General features: G+C 40.2%; 1 protein-coding gene across 3 annotated transcripts in view; it reads left to right on the top strand.

Moving 5' to 3' along the window:
* MAGI2 (membrane associated guanylate kinase, WW and PDZ domain containing 2) overlaps positions 1-14,257 on the top strand; it is a 781,658-nt gene that overhangs the window by 606,444 nt on the left and 160,957 nt on the right. The window lies entirely within an intron of this gene.

Genomic DNA, 14,257 nt, shown 5'->3' with positions numbered 1-14,257 from the left:
ATCCGTAGCCCAGTCGTGAAAGTAAGATGCATCATTTCTCTGGGTTGATGCATATAACAGTGACAGTTGTGTGAGTGACTAACCTGAAGTTCCCATGACTTATACAAAAAGGCTATTGTTCCACGTGAACGAAAAAGTGATCAGACACTCACCTCTTCTTCCATTAATTGTTGCAGATATGCTTTTTCTGAGGTAGCCACAGCAGCCTTTTGATTGTGATTATAATCTTACTCCCCTCAGGAGTTTTGGGAATGGGAAAGACTCAGGCTTCTGTAAACCAGAGCAGTTCATCCTGAAAGGCAGTATTCAGGAAGGCTGGGATGCCAGTGGGGCTCAAAGAAAGAATTCTCAAGAAGGAAACAGGAGGAGGAACAAAATTCTTTTAATTAAAAAGTGCAAAGTTTGGTGAGAATTGGGAATAGACTACAACCCGTCTTTGAAAAAATATTTAGGTTTTCTTCAGAGATGTAAGAGTATTTATAGGGAAAAGAGTCCAAGGGTTTTTGGAGATGCTTAATGATAAACAAGACACACTAAGAATCACAATCTTCTCTGTTTTTCTCTATCTTTCTGTCCCATCTCCATCTCTATCCCATCCCTCTATCCCAGTACCCTCTTAGTCCCCTCTCTGGTGTTCAGGTTACTAGACTACCCAGTTTTATACTGGGGAGGAGGAAGGAAGGATGGGAAGAGAAAGTGGAGAATGTATGTGTTTGAGTTTTCATGACATCTCAGAGAATAAATATAAAAAAATAGGAAGCAAAGTATGCCTTCCTTTTTCTTCTTTCTTCCTAAGGCATGTTAACTACATGCCAACATTATTGAACTTCAAAACATGAAGAAAATGTGGGCAGATCTCTTTAACTGTCTTATTATTATCCCACATAGTTAAAACTCCTGAAGAAAATGTGACTTATAAATCTGATTATTTTGTCATTGTCACACATTGGTGTATTAGTTGGACACTATATTTGCAAAATGCCCTTGTGAATGCAAACAAAATGTATCTCTTGAAGATTAACAAAAGAATACATGCCCGTTTTTCATGCAAAATTTTTTTCTGATGCTGTCACAGAACCATTCTGAGAGTTTTGGCAGATGGCATTACAATTCAAATAAAGAAAAATAAGCTTCCAAATTCATACATATTTCCTTGTCATTCAGATGCCAAGGGATTTTTTAACATAATGTTTAAAGTACAAAGTGACTCAATTTTAGTGTCCTCATAAATATAACTAATGCATAATGATGAATAAGTTATGACAAGAAGTTTTGGAAAGCAGTTATATGCAACTAAAGCAGTTTTTTATCTATTGTGCAACAAAGCAAAAAGTAATATAAAACAGGACTTTTAACGTTCTCACCTTAGACATGGCAATGAAGCCACTGAAGAGATAAGACTAGATTCTAATCTTATTTCCACTAGGGTAAATCAAGAACTACTGCCTTAGCTTCTCAAATGTTAACCTAAATTTTCAGTGGTGCAATGTAATCTCTCTAATCAGTTGCATTGATTTATCTATTTCATCAAAAACTATTTAAACAACTAATGCATTTGCATTACCTACATACAGCTACTATTCAGAACTGTGAAAACATATTATTAAAAAGTATGGTAGTCATGGAAACAAGTCATGTAGGAAGTGCTTTGCAGAAGATTCTTCAGTCTGATTGCATATAACTTCATTGGCCACTTGGAAATAAAATACAGAAAAGAAAGAAGTGTTGTACTGGATCAGAGCAGTAGTTTATTTAATCTGCTCTGACCTTTCCATCCAATGCCAGTATCTAATGCTTCTGAGGTTGTTGTCGCTCACCACAAATCAGTAATGCACCTGTGCAATTTTACAGTCTGGGCAGGAGAACTCGTTATTTGTTGACCACCCACAGATAATCAGTTGATTGTAAGCATACAAAATTCTTAGCTGGTTGTTTTATTCATTATCTCTATGGATGTTATATTTTCTCATCTCTTTTTATAATACGGCTACCTTATTTGACTCACTGGCCTGTCAGATAAAATCAGATAATTACCGTTTGGTGTAGTAACAAGGCAGGAAAACAAAGAAATAGAAACCATTATGCTGTGTGCTTTATTTTGAAACATTGACTAGAGACTCTCAAGACCCAGTGAGACAAATGAAGTCATGAAACAAATGTTTTCTAAAGTTGACTGAATTTTTAATAAAAGTTTTTTTTAATAAAAGTTTAATGTGATTATTTTAAAAATCAGTCATGAACAAGGTGAAATAACCTGTTTGACCAGGAAAGACAGTCAGGGAAGACAAGGGGTCTGCCCTCTGTGTGAAGGAGCAGCTTGGATAAATGGAACTCTCCTATGGGATGGATGACTGGCTGGTGGAGAGCCTATAGGTCAGGACCTCATGAAGTTCAACAAAGGCAAGTGCAGGGTCCTGCACCTGGGGAGGAATAACCCCATGCACCAGTACAGGTTGGGGGCTGACCTGCTGGAAAGCAGCTCTGCGGAGAAGGACCTGGGAGTGCTGGTGGACACCAAGTTAAGCATGAGGCAGCAATGTGCCCTTGTGGCCAAGAAGGCCAATGGTATCCTGGGCTGCATCAGGAAGAGTGTTGCCAGCAGGTGGAGGGAGGTGATCCTCCCCCTCTACTCAGCCCTGGTGAGGCCACATCTGGAGTACTGTGTCCAGTTCTGGGCTCCCCAGTGCAAGAGGGATGTGGCACTACTGGAGCAAGTCCAGCGAAGGGCTACAAAGATGATTAGGGGACTGGAGCATCTCTCTTATGAGGAAAGGCTGAGAGAGCTGGGTCTGTTTAGCCTAGAGAAGAGAAGGCTGAGAGGGGATCTTATCAATGTGTACAAGTATCTGAAGGGAGGGTGTCAAGAGGATGGGGCCAGACTCTTTTCAGTGGCGTCCAGCGATAGGACGCGAGGCAACGGGCACAAACTGAAACACAGACAATTCCATCTGAACATGAGGAAAAACTTTTTCACTGTGAGGGTGACAGAGCACTGGAACAGGTTGCCCAGAGAGGTTGTGGAGTCTCCTTCTCTGGAGATATTCAAAACCCTCCTGGACGCGATCCTGTGCAATGTGCTCTAGGTGACCCTGCTTGAGCAGGAGTGTTGGACTAGATGATCTCCAGAGGTCCCTTCTGACCTCAGCGATTCTGTGATTCTGTGATCAGAAGAAAGCCTGGTAAGGGTGACATTGTGATGGGAGATTGTTACAGACTCCTGATCAGGCTAAGGAAGTGGACAAAGCCTTCTTTAAACAACTCAAGGAAGCCTCTGGTTCTCATGGGGGACTTTACCTTCCCTGACATTTGCTAGACAGGCAACATAACAGGACACAAGCAGTCAAGGAGAGTTCTGGTGAGTCTCAGGGATGACTTCTCACTACAGGTACTGGATGGGCCAACCAGGGGGGAGACACACCTGCATCTGCCATTCACTAACAGAATAACTAGTAAGGGATGTGATAATTGGTGGTAGCCTTGGCTGGGGTGACCATGAAATAGAGGAGTTCAAGACCCTGTGGGGGTTGAAGAAGAAAAAAAGGAATGTGCAGACCCTGGACTTCAGGAGAGCAGACTTCAGCTTATCCAAAGAACTGGCAGGTGAGGTTCCATGGGAGGCAGGTCTGAAGGGCAAAGGAGCTCAGGAAACTGGCAGGTGTCAGGGCCCTGAGAGTACTTGTTAGCCTTAATTGCCCTGACCAGCCTCACGTGGGACCTCCACCCAGCCCTCTCTGCCCATGGGCCCAGGGGCTCTATGTAAGCTTAGGCCTGGGCCTTCAATCCCTGCCTGAGCTATGTTGTAGGTGTGCCTGTCTGTGGCCTTCTGTCCTGGATGGATGCCTTAGATGTACATTGTAGTTTTCTCTCCAGCCCTATTTCTGAAGCATCTGGACCTATTGCATCGCCATTGTGGACCTATTTGCCAGTACCTCTCTCTGCCTGCCCTGGTCAGACCCTGTGGGACTGTGCCTGTCAGTGAGGGTACTGCCTGTGCTGGGGTCACTCCTAGCCTGTCCTCACTTGGGGAGCAGCCATGGTCCTGCTGCTCCCTGGCAGCAGGTCTTTAAGGACAGCATTCTCCAAGTGCAAGAACAGTCCATCCCAATGACAACATGCATTTCAGGAGACCAGCTTTGCTAAGCAGCTATGCTCATGATGAACCTTCAATGCAAAAAGGCAAGATATGGCAGGTGGAAGTAGGGACAGGCTGCAAAGGAGGAACTCAGAACATTACCCAGGCATATAGGATTGGTATCAAGAAAGCCAAAGCTCAGCTGGAGTTGAGGCTTACAGGGAATGTCAAAGGCAGCAGGAGAAGTTTCTGCTGCTACCTTAGGAGTAAGAGGCTGAGCAAGGAAAATGTGGGACCATTGCTGAATAGGATGAGTGATTTAGGGACAGCAAACACAGGTAAGGCTGAGATACCCAAAGCCTTCTTTGCCTCAGTCTTCACTGGGAAGGTCTCCCAGACCTCTGTGCTTAGTGCAAGGGTTCAAGAAGGAGAGGTACTACCAGCAGTGGATGAGGCTCAAGTCTGGGTTTACTTGGGAGTACTTGGCCCACACAAGTCCATGACTGCACCCAAGGGTGCAAGAAAGCTGGCTGTTGTCCAGGACTGTTGTCTAATATCTTTGAAAGGTCAAAGAGATCAGTGGAGGTTCCTGATGACTGGAGAAAAGCAAGTCACCCATTTTCAGAAGAAGTCAAAAACCTGGGTCAACAGATCAGTCAGCCTAACCCCAGACCCTGGGAAAATCATGAAGCGAGTCCTCTGGGAACACGTTTCTGGGCACGTGAAGGAGAAAGTGGTGACTGGGAACAGCCAGCGTGGGTTTACCTTCTGTAAATCGTGCCTGACCAACCTGATTGCCTTAAAATAACTATGTTTGTGGACAAGGAGGGAACAGTGGATGTCATTTACCTTGACTTTAGCAAGGTTCTTCGACACTGTGTCCGGCAATATTCATGTGTCCAAGTTAGAACATTACAATCTGGATGGGCAGATAAAACTACTTAGGTATATAACTGGTTGGGTAGTGGGGCTTAGAGAGTAGTAGTTAAAGCACTGTACTTGACCAGGATGCTCTTGACCAGTGGGGTACCACAGGGGTTTGTCATGGGACCTGTCCTGTTTAACATCTATCTATATCAACAATCTGAAGGAGGTGATGAGGTCAAGTCTTCAGATGACCCCAAATTGGGGGGAACAGTCAACTTTTGAGGCAGGACTACCTACTTGAGGGCATGACTGCCATTCAGAGGGACCTAGGCAGGATGGAGGAATGGGCCAAAAAGAACCCTATGAAATTCAGCAAGGGCAAATGCAATGTCCTGCACTTGGGAAGGAAGAAAACCTTGCAATGATAGGTTGAGAATTGACTCATTAGACCACATCCATAATACAGTCCGGTTTTGGAACTCCCAACAGGGACTGGGTCGACTGGGTCAATAAACTGGAGCTAGTTCAGCGGAAGGCCACTAAGATGATTGGGGGCAGGAGCACTTGCCCTGTGAGGAGAGGCTGAGGGTAATCCTGATTCCCCTTTAGTAAAGCTTGGCACTGAAAATAAGGTTAAAATGTGTCATTTTGTTTTTTTACAGAATAATTAGCTTTTTGTTGTTATACCAGAAGGTAGAAGGTGAACAGCTAACTTCAATAAGTTAAAGCTTATCTGTAAAATGGAGGCATTAGTAGCAGAACATCCAGCTGCCTCCCATGAGGTCTAACCTGCGCTATTAGTAGCTATATATTTTTTATGGAGCTTTTTAGGTCACTAACCAAACAAAAGGCTTTTAGGCTGTATAATAACAATAAATTCAGTAACTCCATAAACTCATGACTATGTTATTAAACATTTTAATGGCAAAGAAAATAAATAAAGAAAGAGGTTGAAAGGCAAATATAAGAAGAAAATTCTAACTTCATAAAATCAGACAGTTACTAGACGGAAACATTGATTCATAACAAGGCTGAATAGATACAGTCAGTAATGAAATACAAGCTTTGGAAGATTGGAACATCCAAAAGATCAAAAAGAATGTTTCTTTTCAGTCTGCTTTCTTCAAAGTCTAAAGAATACAGCATTAAAAAGCCCTGTTAATAAAATCAGTTACAAAGGCAGAATCTTCCACAGTGGAACATTACATGGAATACAGCAAATCTGCTGAGCTTCAGGAATACAAATTGGTAATGCAGTGTAGAGCTGATGCGCTTGGGACTCCTTTCCCGTTGGTAAAATAAGTGTGCCTGTGTCAGTATCTTTTATGAGCATGTCTGAACTTGGGACCAGCTGGCAAAGCGGTCGCAGTTCCTTGGCATGCCACGGGAGTAACCGCTGAGGTGTACACTGAGCTGCCCTGACAGGCTTGCGTACGGCACCACAATTCGTGCTGAAGTGACTTCGCTCCTAGCAGTCATCACGTTAGCTAGTTTAAAGCTAGGAGCTGCGAGGCTCAGGGGTTCAGTGACTACATTTAGATACAACCTTTGTTATATTAAAAATGTGATATCATGTAATTAATGTAACATTGAGAAAATGATCCCAAACTATTCTTGGAAGCTAAGTAACATCACTGTATAATTATTCTACAGAAGCTTGGATAAATGTATAACCAGTCTCCTAGGCAAGCACTTGTAGCTAAAAAGTGGAATTTTTCAAGTGTTTCCTAGTGGCCTTGATTTTTCCAGCAAAACAAAAGTCACTGCAGTGGGAATTGAGACCAACAGTTGTTTTGAGCTTCTCTCTCAACAAATGTTCTGTAATACAAACCAAGTATCCATGATAAATAACGTAGGAGTAAGGACAGAGGACAAGAGAAAAGAATAGCGTGATTTGATAAAAAAAGTTTAAGCTTGAATAATAAATATTTTTCAGTGAGTATTTCTCCTTTCCTTAAATCTGTTATTTTTATATATACTGAAAGCAATATTTTATTTGGGATCTTAGTATAAACTCTAAGCTTTCTCTTGAAAAGTTCCATTGAGAGTACTCTGACCAGCTTCAGCTATTGTCCAGTAAACTGTTGAGAATGGAGTTACTTATTCAGACTTTATTAAGGGAGCCATCTCAGAGACTTTCTACAATAATCTAACTAAATGTTCAACATATAGAGTAGTTTTTCCCCTAACTTCTTTTTAATTGCATTTTTCTAATTTTTATTTGCATTAAGAGGTAACAAGTCCTTTATGAACTCCTCTTTGATAGTTACAATTCAGTAATTCAGTTTAATTTGGTACTTTTACACGGTACTAATGCAAAACTTGATAGATGTTACACAGGTCTGCACATCAGAAGGATCAAGTACAGTTAATGTTACAAAATATCCCTACCCCTGGCAATATTTCACATGGTAACAATGCTGGGAGAAAGTATAATTGAATTGATAGTAATATTTAGTAGTCTATGTTCTGCATAATTAAGGATGTAATGTGTCACAATAAGCTGCATAGGAGGAAGTAGATGCATTTATCAGATCTGAATGTTACTAGACATTTGTTTCCATTGTGCAAGAAGAAAATTATGCATAACGTCATTTTATTCATGAGAATAAATTGCACGTGAATGGTTTGTGATTACAGATAGAACATAAACAATGATGACTGTGTGAAATTTGCTGGTATGAGAATGGCAGTTGGAGAACATGAGTTTAATTACAAATGAGCTTACGTGGCTTGGCTTGGAACTGGTACACTTCCTGAGTTTTTCAGGTATTCTAAGTCATGAAGATTGAAGTTGTTTTCTCTATGAAGGTTGGGGTTGTCCTCCTTGTGTTTGTGGTGGTTTTCACTGAGACAGTAAACAACTTAGCTTCTAATTTTTTTAATCTAGTTTATTTCCTTCCATCTTCTGTTAAGGTAGTATAAAGGATTTGACTAGAGCATGTAAATACTGATTTTTTTCTTTGGTTGGTTTTTATGGTGCTCCCAGATGTTGTGCAGCTGGGTGGCCTACCACACCTCACGCTGCTGTGTGGATAGTAGGTTAAACATTGGCTTTCAGTCAGCAATGTTATCTTCTTTTTTTCCTATGGCAACCTGTAACAGAAGTTTTCACAAATGGCAGCAGCACAACTCCTGTATCTGTTTCACATACCACACAGGCGATGTGGATGTGTATTCTGCTGGGAGCGCTCACACTGGCTGTCTCCAGCTCTCTTGCTCCTGGGACAGCAGCACAGCGCACTGCGGGCAGCATCCCTCCCCTGCTCATCTGTTCGCCGCACCAAATACCTTGCAGGCAAGGTATTTTATGTAAGCTATGGAGTGAGCTCCTCTGGTTTAGCCTTGCAGATAAATATTTACAAAGATGGTGTCTCTTAAAGAAACTGGAACAGTGCACAGCTGCCGTGGACTGCAGACCTGCACTGTTTTTTATAACCTTTAATCCAACCCATGTGATACTTTTCTATGCAAGGTTGCTGACATGTAAAGGCAAAAACTGAATCTGGAACAGGGAAAAAGAAAAGAGAAGGTAGAAAACAAACACAGTTGTAAAAGAAAGATGTGATATTTTCATGAGATCTCATATATAGGTTAGAAAAGGATTCCTAATCTGTGCCTGGGTGTTAACATGGCAGGTGACCCAAGCTCATACTGACTTTGACAGCATTATAGGGATAACTTTTTCACTAGCAGAGTTCTTCTCAAAAATTATCTTCCACGTCCTTATCAACAACATTTTCAGTAATAGAAGGCGTTATATGTTCTTTTTCTCTCTTGTACTATATTCTTTTGTACTATACAAATATTTCAACTACAGCCAATTCAAGAAATATGCTCTCGTCTTTCCAGCCAGTCAGTACGGTGGTGACGCAATGTCGGCTGTTGTTCTGAAACCTTTAGAGACTTTGTGGCTCTCTCTGGTCTGAATACAGTTATACTACATAAACTTCAGAAAAATGAATCTTGCTTTTGGTAATATATTTTCATCATCTTGGCACATCAAGAGCCAAAATGTACTCCTTGCTCCCTCCCTAGGGAAGGTGAAGTGGCACTGTCAAAAATCATTCTGAAACACAACAGCTTTCTGAAAGCAGAATAAAAGCATCTGGACCATTAGCATAAGCAGGCTGCAGTGAGAAGGCACTGCCATTGATTATTAAAATGACCTGCTTGAATTCAAATTAATCTTTCCTTTCTTTCTCTCTTTCTTTTTTTTCTTCTTTGAAAATACCAGAGGCTTTGTTACTATTGGGTGATTATCTCTTAGAAATGCAATTCCTTCTGCATTTAAAGGCTTACCCAGAAGCATATTGAGCAAAGTGTCTTAACATTAAACATGCATCTTTTTATCTTTTTTTGGATGACTGTTGCCGTGTTAACTAGATGCTGCTTCTCTGGTAAAGGGTAAAGCATGAAATGTGAGATTTGGAGCACATATACACATTATACAGATTATTCAGTGCCTTTCCATCCACTCATGGTATCAGCATTGCCAAACGTGCATGAACTATTACAGATTTTTAAATGGTAATTTTACAAATATTCCTGAACAAGCCCTACACTGGACAATGTGAGGAGATCTGTGCGAATGCAATGTCAGATATTGAAGATTAAAAATGAAGGACAGGAGATTAAATTTTCTCCTGGCTATACAGAGAAATTCTTCTGGAATCAATAGAACTGTAAAGGCATGAATGATAGTTTAGCTCATACAAATGAAGATTTCAGACATAACTGCAAAGCCGTTTGTTGCAAAAATTCTACATGAACAGTCTATGCCAGCGCTACCAAATGAATACCAGAGGATGCTATAATTTATAGATTCTTTCCCAGTTTAAACATGGTGGCAAACAGTAGTCTCCTTTGTGTGTGTTTTATAACAATTTTTATAAAGGTTTGCTAGTCACTTCCATCGTTAGTGATCATCACCAGGCACAGTGGACCGAAAAAGAGAAACTGTAGTGCCCTCACCGCTAATTTGGCAAATGCATAGCTTTCTGTTTTATGAAGCATTAAAGTATTTCTGTCCTGTAATTTTTCAGTTCAATAGTGAAAAATGGAATAGATGCTACTATTTAATGCCATGAAAAATAATCACAGTGCTACTTAAAGCAAATGTAGCAGAAGATGCTTCTAACAGAAGCTCTATACTAAACTAAACTCTGCTAACCTTATCTTCCATACTTCAGAAGGCAGCTTGGGTTTTGTGCTCTAGCAATCCCATTTTACTGGTCAACATAGAATTTTAATTAACATAGCTTACAGGCTGCATCTCAAATGAAAAAATGAAATTAGAGCATACCCTTACATGGAGCTTATACCTGTTATGGTGCTCAAAGGTAATTTTTGTATTTCTTTTCTTCTGAATCCATGACTATTTTGTGATGTTAGATAATTAGTGGTTCAATCCAAGCATTTAAAATGGGTTCTCCGTAGTACGTCCATTTCATTAAATTTTTACAGACTTTTACACTAGAAAATGGGATTTGCCATTTGCATTCTCAATAGTTGTGCCAGTTCATAAATACAGTTATGCATCATTACTTTAGGAAAATAGGTTAATAGTAAATCTTCAAATTATTTCAGATTTTCATAACTATATAACACAAAACATATCCACTGTATCCCTATACTTCAAAATATATATTTACAGAAAAATAGTATATACCTTTGAATTCAAGCAAAACATCTTCTTTATTTTTTTTATTCTATAGTTTGAAAAAACTAATACACTTTTGGAAAGGGACACATGCATTTGTGCGTTTGTGTGTGTCTACGTGTGTTTTAGAGTGTATTTTTAAATATGCATGAAATTTATTGGTACCTGCCTCACTTCTTCTTTAAGGGACTGTAATTTTAGATGGCCAGATATGAAAGCAGCATTGTATAATGAATTTAATTAGATGAAGAAAACCTTGCAAGATTATGTTAAAATGTGCCTATAATATTAAGACAAATACTTTGTATTTATTCCATGTCATATAGACAGGTAAAAACATTGATTTTTTAATAGCAAATTATGAAGAGGAGACTTATTTATCATGCATGCCCTGGGAATGAAACCTACTGCAGGGGTAGTATAGGATTTGTGTGTGTATCAGCAGCTTTCTTTCTGAATATTTATGAACCTGCATCCCATAGTCTTGTCTCAGGATGCCCAGGATTCTGTGGGAACCTGTGTAGGACTTTCTATTATCAATCTCTTACAGATTTTACTAAAGTTCTGGAAAGAGTGATGCCAGGATATTCTAATGCTCTACAACTTGAATACGAGCCAGCAGTGTGCCCTTGCGGCAAAGCAGGTCAACAGCCTCCTGGGCCACATTAAGCCCAGGAGTGTTGCCAGCAGGTCAAGGGAGGTGATCCTTGCCCTGCTCAGCACTGGTGAGGCCGCATCTGGAGTGCTGGGTCCAGCGCTGGGCTCCCCAGTATGAGACATGGACATTTTGGAGCAAGTCCAGCAAAGGGCCACAAACATGATGAAGGGACTGGAGCATCTCTCATACAGGGCGAGGCTGAGAGAGCTGAGACTATTCAGCCTGGAGAAGAGAAGGCTCCAGGGCGATCTTATCAACATGTAAAAATATCTGAATGGAGGGTGTAAAGATGGAACCAGAGTCCTCTCAGTGGTGCCCAGTAACAGGACAGGAGGCAATGGGCACAAACTGAAATACAAGAAATTCTGTTTAAACATAAGAAAAAAACTTCTGTACTGTGAGCATGGTGGAACACTGGAACAGGTTGCCCAGATAGGTTGTGGAGTCTCCATCCTTGGAGATATTCAAAACCTGACTGGACACAGCCCTGAGCAACCTACTCGAGCTGACCTTGCTTGAGCAGGGGGATTGGACCAGATGATCTCCAGAGGTCCCTGCTAACCTCAGCCATTCTGTGATTCTGTGACTGGTTTAAATATGTATTAATAAATGTATTTAGGCCTATGAATTTACAATAATAAAATAACCTCGATGAAAACATAAAACATTGTTCCAATTCACAGTGCAGATTTGTGCTGATTTACTTTGTGAAGACTTGAATGCTCACAATATTCGGAGAATAATGGGAAAAGTTGAGTATCGAATTAAGAAAATCCTTGAGCTCTAAGTTACAAATTTCTGGAGTTCCTATCTGTCCTATCTTTGGCAGAGGGTTGTATCTTTCATTGCAGTATTGGAGTGAACTGAGCAGCAACCTCTTCTAAGGGCAGTGTGACATGAAGGCAGTAGCAGTCTAAGCAGGTTCACTCAAGAAAAGATCAGTGTTTGCTATTTTAGTTGCATTTAAAGGAGATGTAACAAGCAGAGATAAAGCTGCTTCTTGCATTGTTTTTTACCTTTTTAATTTTCCTATTGTCACTCAGGCTTTATTTTCCCATTTTCATTTTATCTCATATCAATAATTACCTACTTACATCATCACTGAAAAAAAGTTCAAATCATCCAGGAGCTCTTCTTAATGGCGAGTTTAATGGCATTGCTCAGTATGAGTTGTGTTAGTTCTGTTCCATCTAATTCTGTATTCACACTGTCTCCAAAAAGTTACTTTAAAAGTATAACTAGGTTTGCAAAGGAAAAAAATTCTGAGACAAGGTATTCCAGAATCAAATTTCCTTACAGAATCTCAGTACCACTCCCTGTATATTGTGACATAGTCTTTAACTGCACAGAATTCAATACCTGTGCATGATGTGAATGCGCATCCTTTTGTGAATCAAAGCCTCCATCAAAGTCATCTCATCAGGCACTGAGGTTTGTACTGTCTTTATTTGTGTCAGCTGAGAGACTCGTCACGCCTATGTGGTGCCTCTTAAACAAAAGATGAAGTTCTGTTGGTGGTATGATAACTTTTAAGTGTTCAGTGTGAGTAGTAATAAAATACATATTGATGGATGTACATGGATATATATGTGTGCATGTATATAAGTGTGCATGTACATGTACAGATTGATTTTCAGTATCATGCAATTAATGTATTTAAAATTTTATTTTTTAATACCTAGAATGTTTTAAAATTTTTCTCTATTTCTGTACAGGAGATGATGTTTGTAAATTTAATTACTTTTAAGGCCAGAAGGTGCCACAATATCTTATTTTGATTCATACTCCCATGTAAAGCAGGCACATAAAGCATGTAAAATATAAACTCACTCTATCACTAAATCCTAATTTTGGATCAGTGTAATTTCAATGCAGTGAGTGTGAAAGCTGTTGGAAGAGGAGGTATGTTCCTGGCTCCAATGCTCTGTCTTTTTTCAGTACTTGGAGATTTAGAAAAACTAAATTCTGCCTAAATTGATACATATAATACAGGTGCCTACACCTAAATTATAGCCTGTAATAGTCTATAGGCTAATACCTAGCCTATTAGGCTTAGGCACCTAGATCCATGAGCAAATAAAAAAATTTGCTGTCTAGCACCTCCTGACCTTAAAGATACGTCAAACTTATTAGCCTCATGGGTGATCTACATCAGGCTTACAGCCAGGCGTGCCCAACCTGGGGAGTCTGGCATGAGACTGGGGAGTTAGATGCTCATCTTCTGCCAAAGCTCCATCAGGAGGTAGCATGTAGACATCTCTCCACTGTGTCTCAAGTCCATCCCAAGGACTCAACCTGTGGGTGTGCTCTGACCATGACAAGCATGTGCTCATAGCACTGGGTTGAGCACAGTTGTGGTAGGTGACTAATAGCACAGCTGGGGGTTATGGTGCCCCATTTTTTCACAGTAGCCTGGTGTTTAGACCATTTGCCCATGAAACCTGAGATACAGGTTGTAGTTTTGCTGTAGCTTGAGAAAGTTTGAACCTGTATATCCACATGATAAGAGATTAATGTACCACTGTACAGCCAGGAGTACAAGATATATGGGACCATGAGAAATACTGAACAAGAGGGAGACCCTGATTTTGCAGGAGAGCAGTGGAGAATCACACCTAGAAAAAAGCAATATTGTTTATAACCCCTGCTCCACAAGCTGATAATGCATTTGTGCATCTTAACTTTTTCCATTGACTGACTATGGAGAGGTACTGATGCCTAGCTTGGGCAGTCTGGCTCGAAGTACTGGGCAAGACACCTAATCATCAGGTGTTTCAATGTGTAAATTAAATTTATAACATAGGTAACCTCAATTTTTGTTTTTAATTTGTGCAGCATTGCTGTCCTACCTATATGATGAATAGACAGAGATTTATTTTAACCTTCTCATCAAAGTGTTGAGAAGATTAATTACTTAGTGGCTGGGAAGTGTCTTGACAATAATAATAACTGTAAGTTCTTGTACTCGGTGTTATTATTAGTATTACATTATTGCAAT

The sequence above is a fragment of the Apteryx mantelli genome, chromosome 1, assembly GCF_036417845.1.
Source record: "Apteryx mantelli isolate bAptMan1 chromosome 1, bAptMan1.hap1, whole genome shotgun sequence".
NCBI classification, from domain to species: Eukaryota; Metazoa; Chordata; class Aves; order Apterygiformes; family Apterygidae; genus Apteryx; species Apteryx mantelli.
The sequence above is the reverse complement of the archived record's forward strand: the minus strand, read 5'-3'. Positions and strand labels throughout refer to the sequence as shown.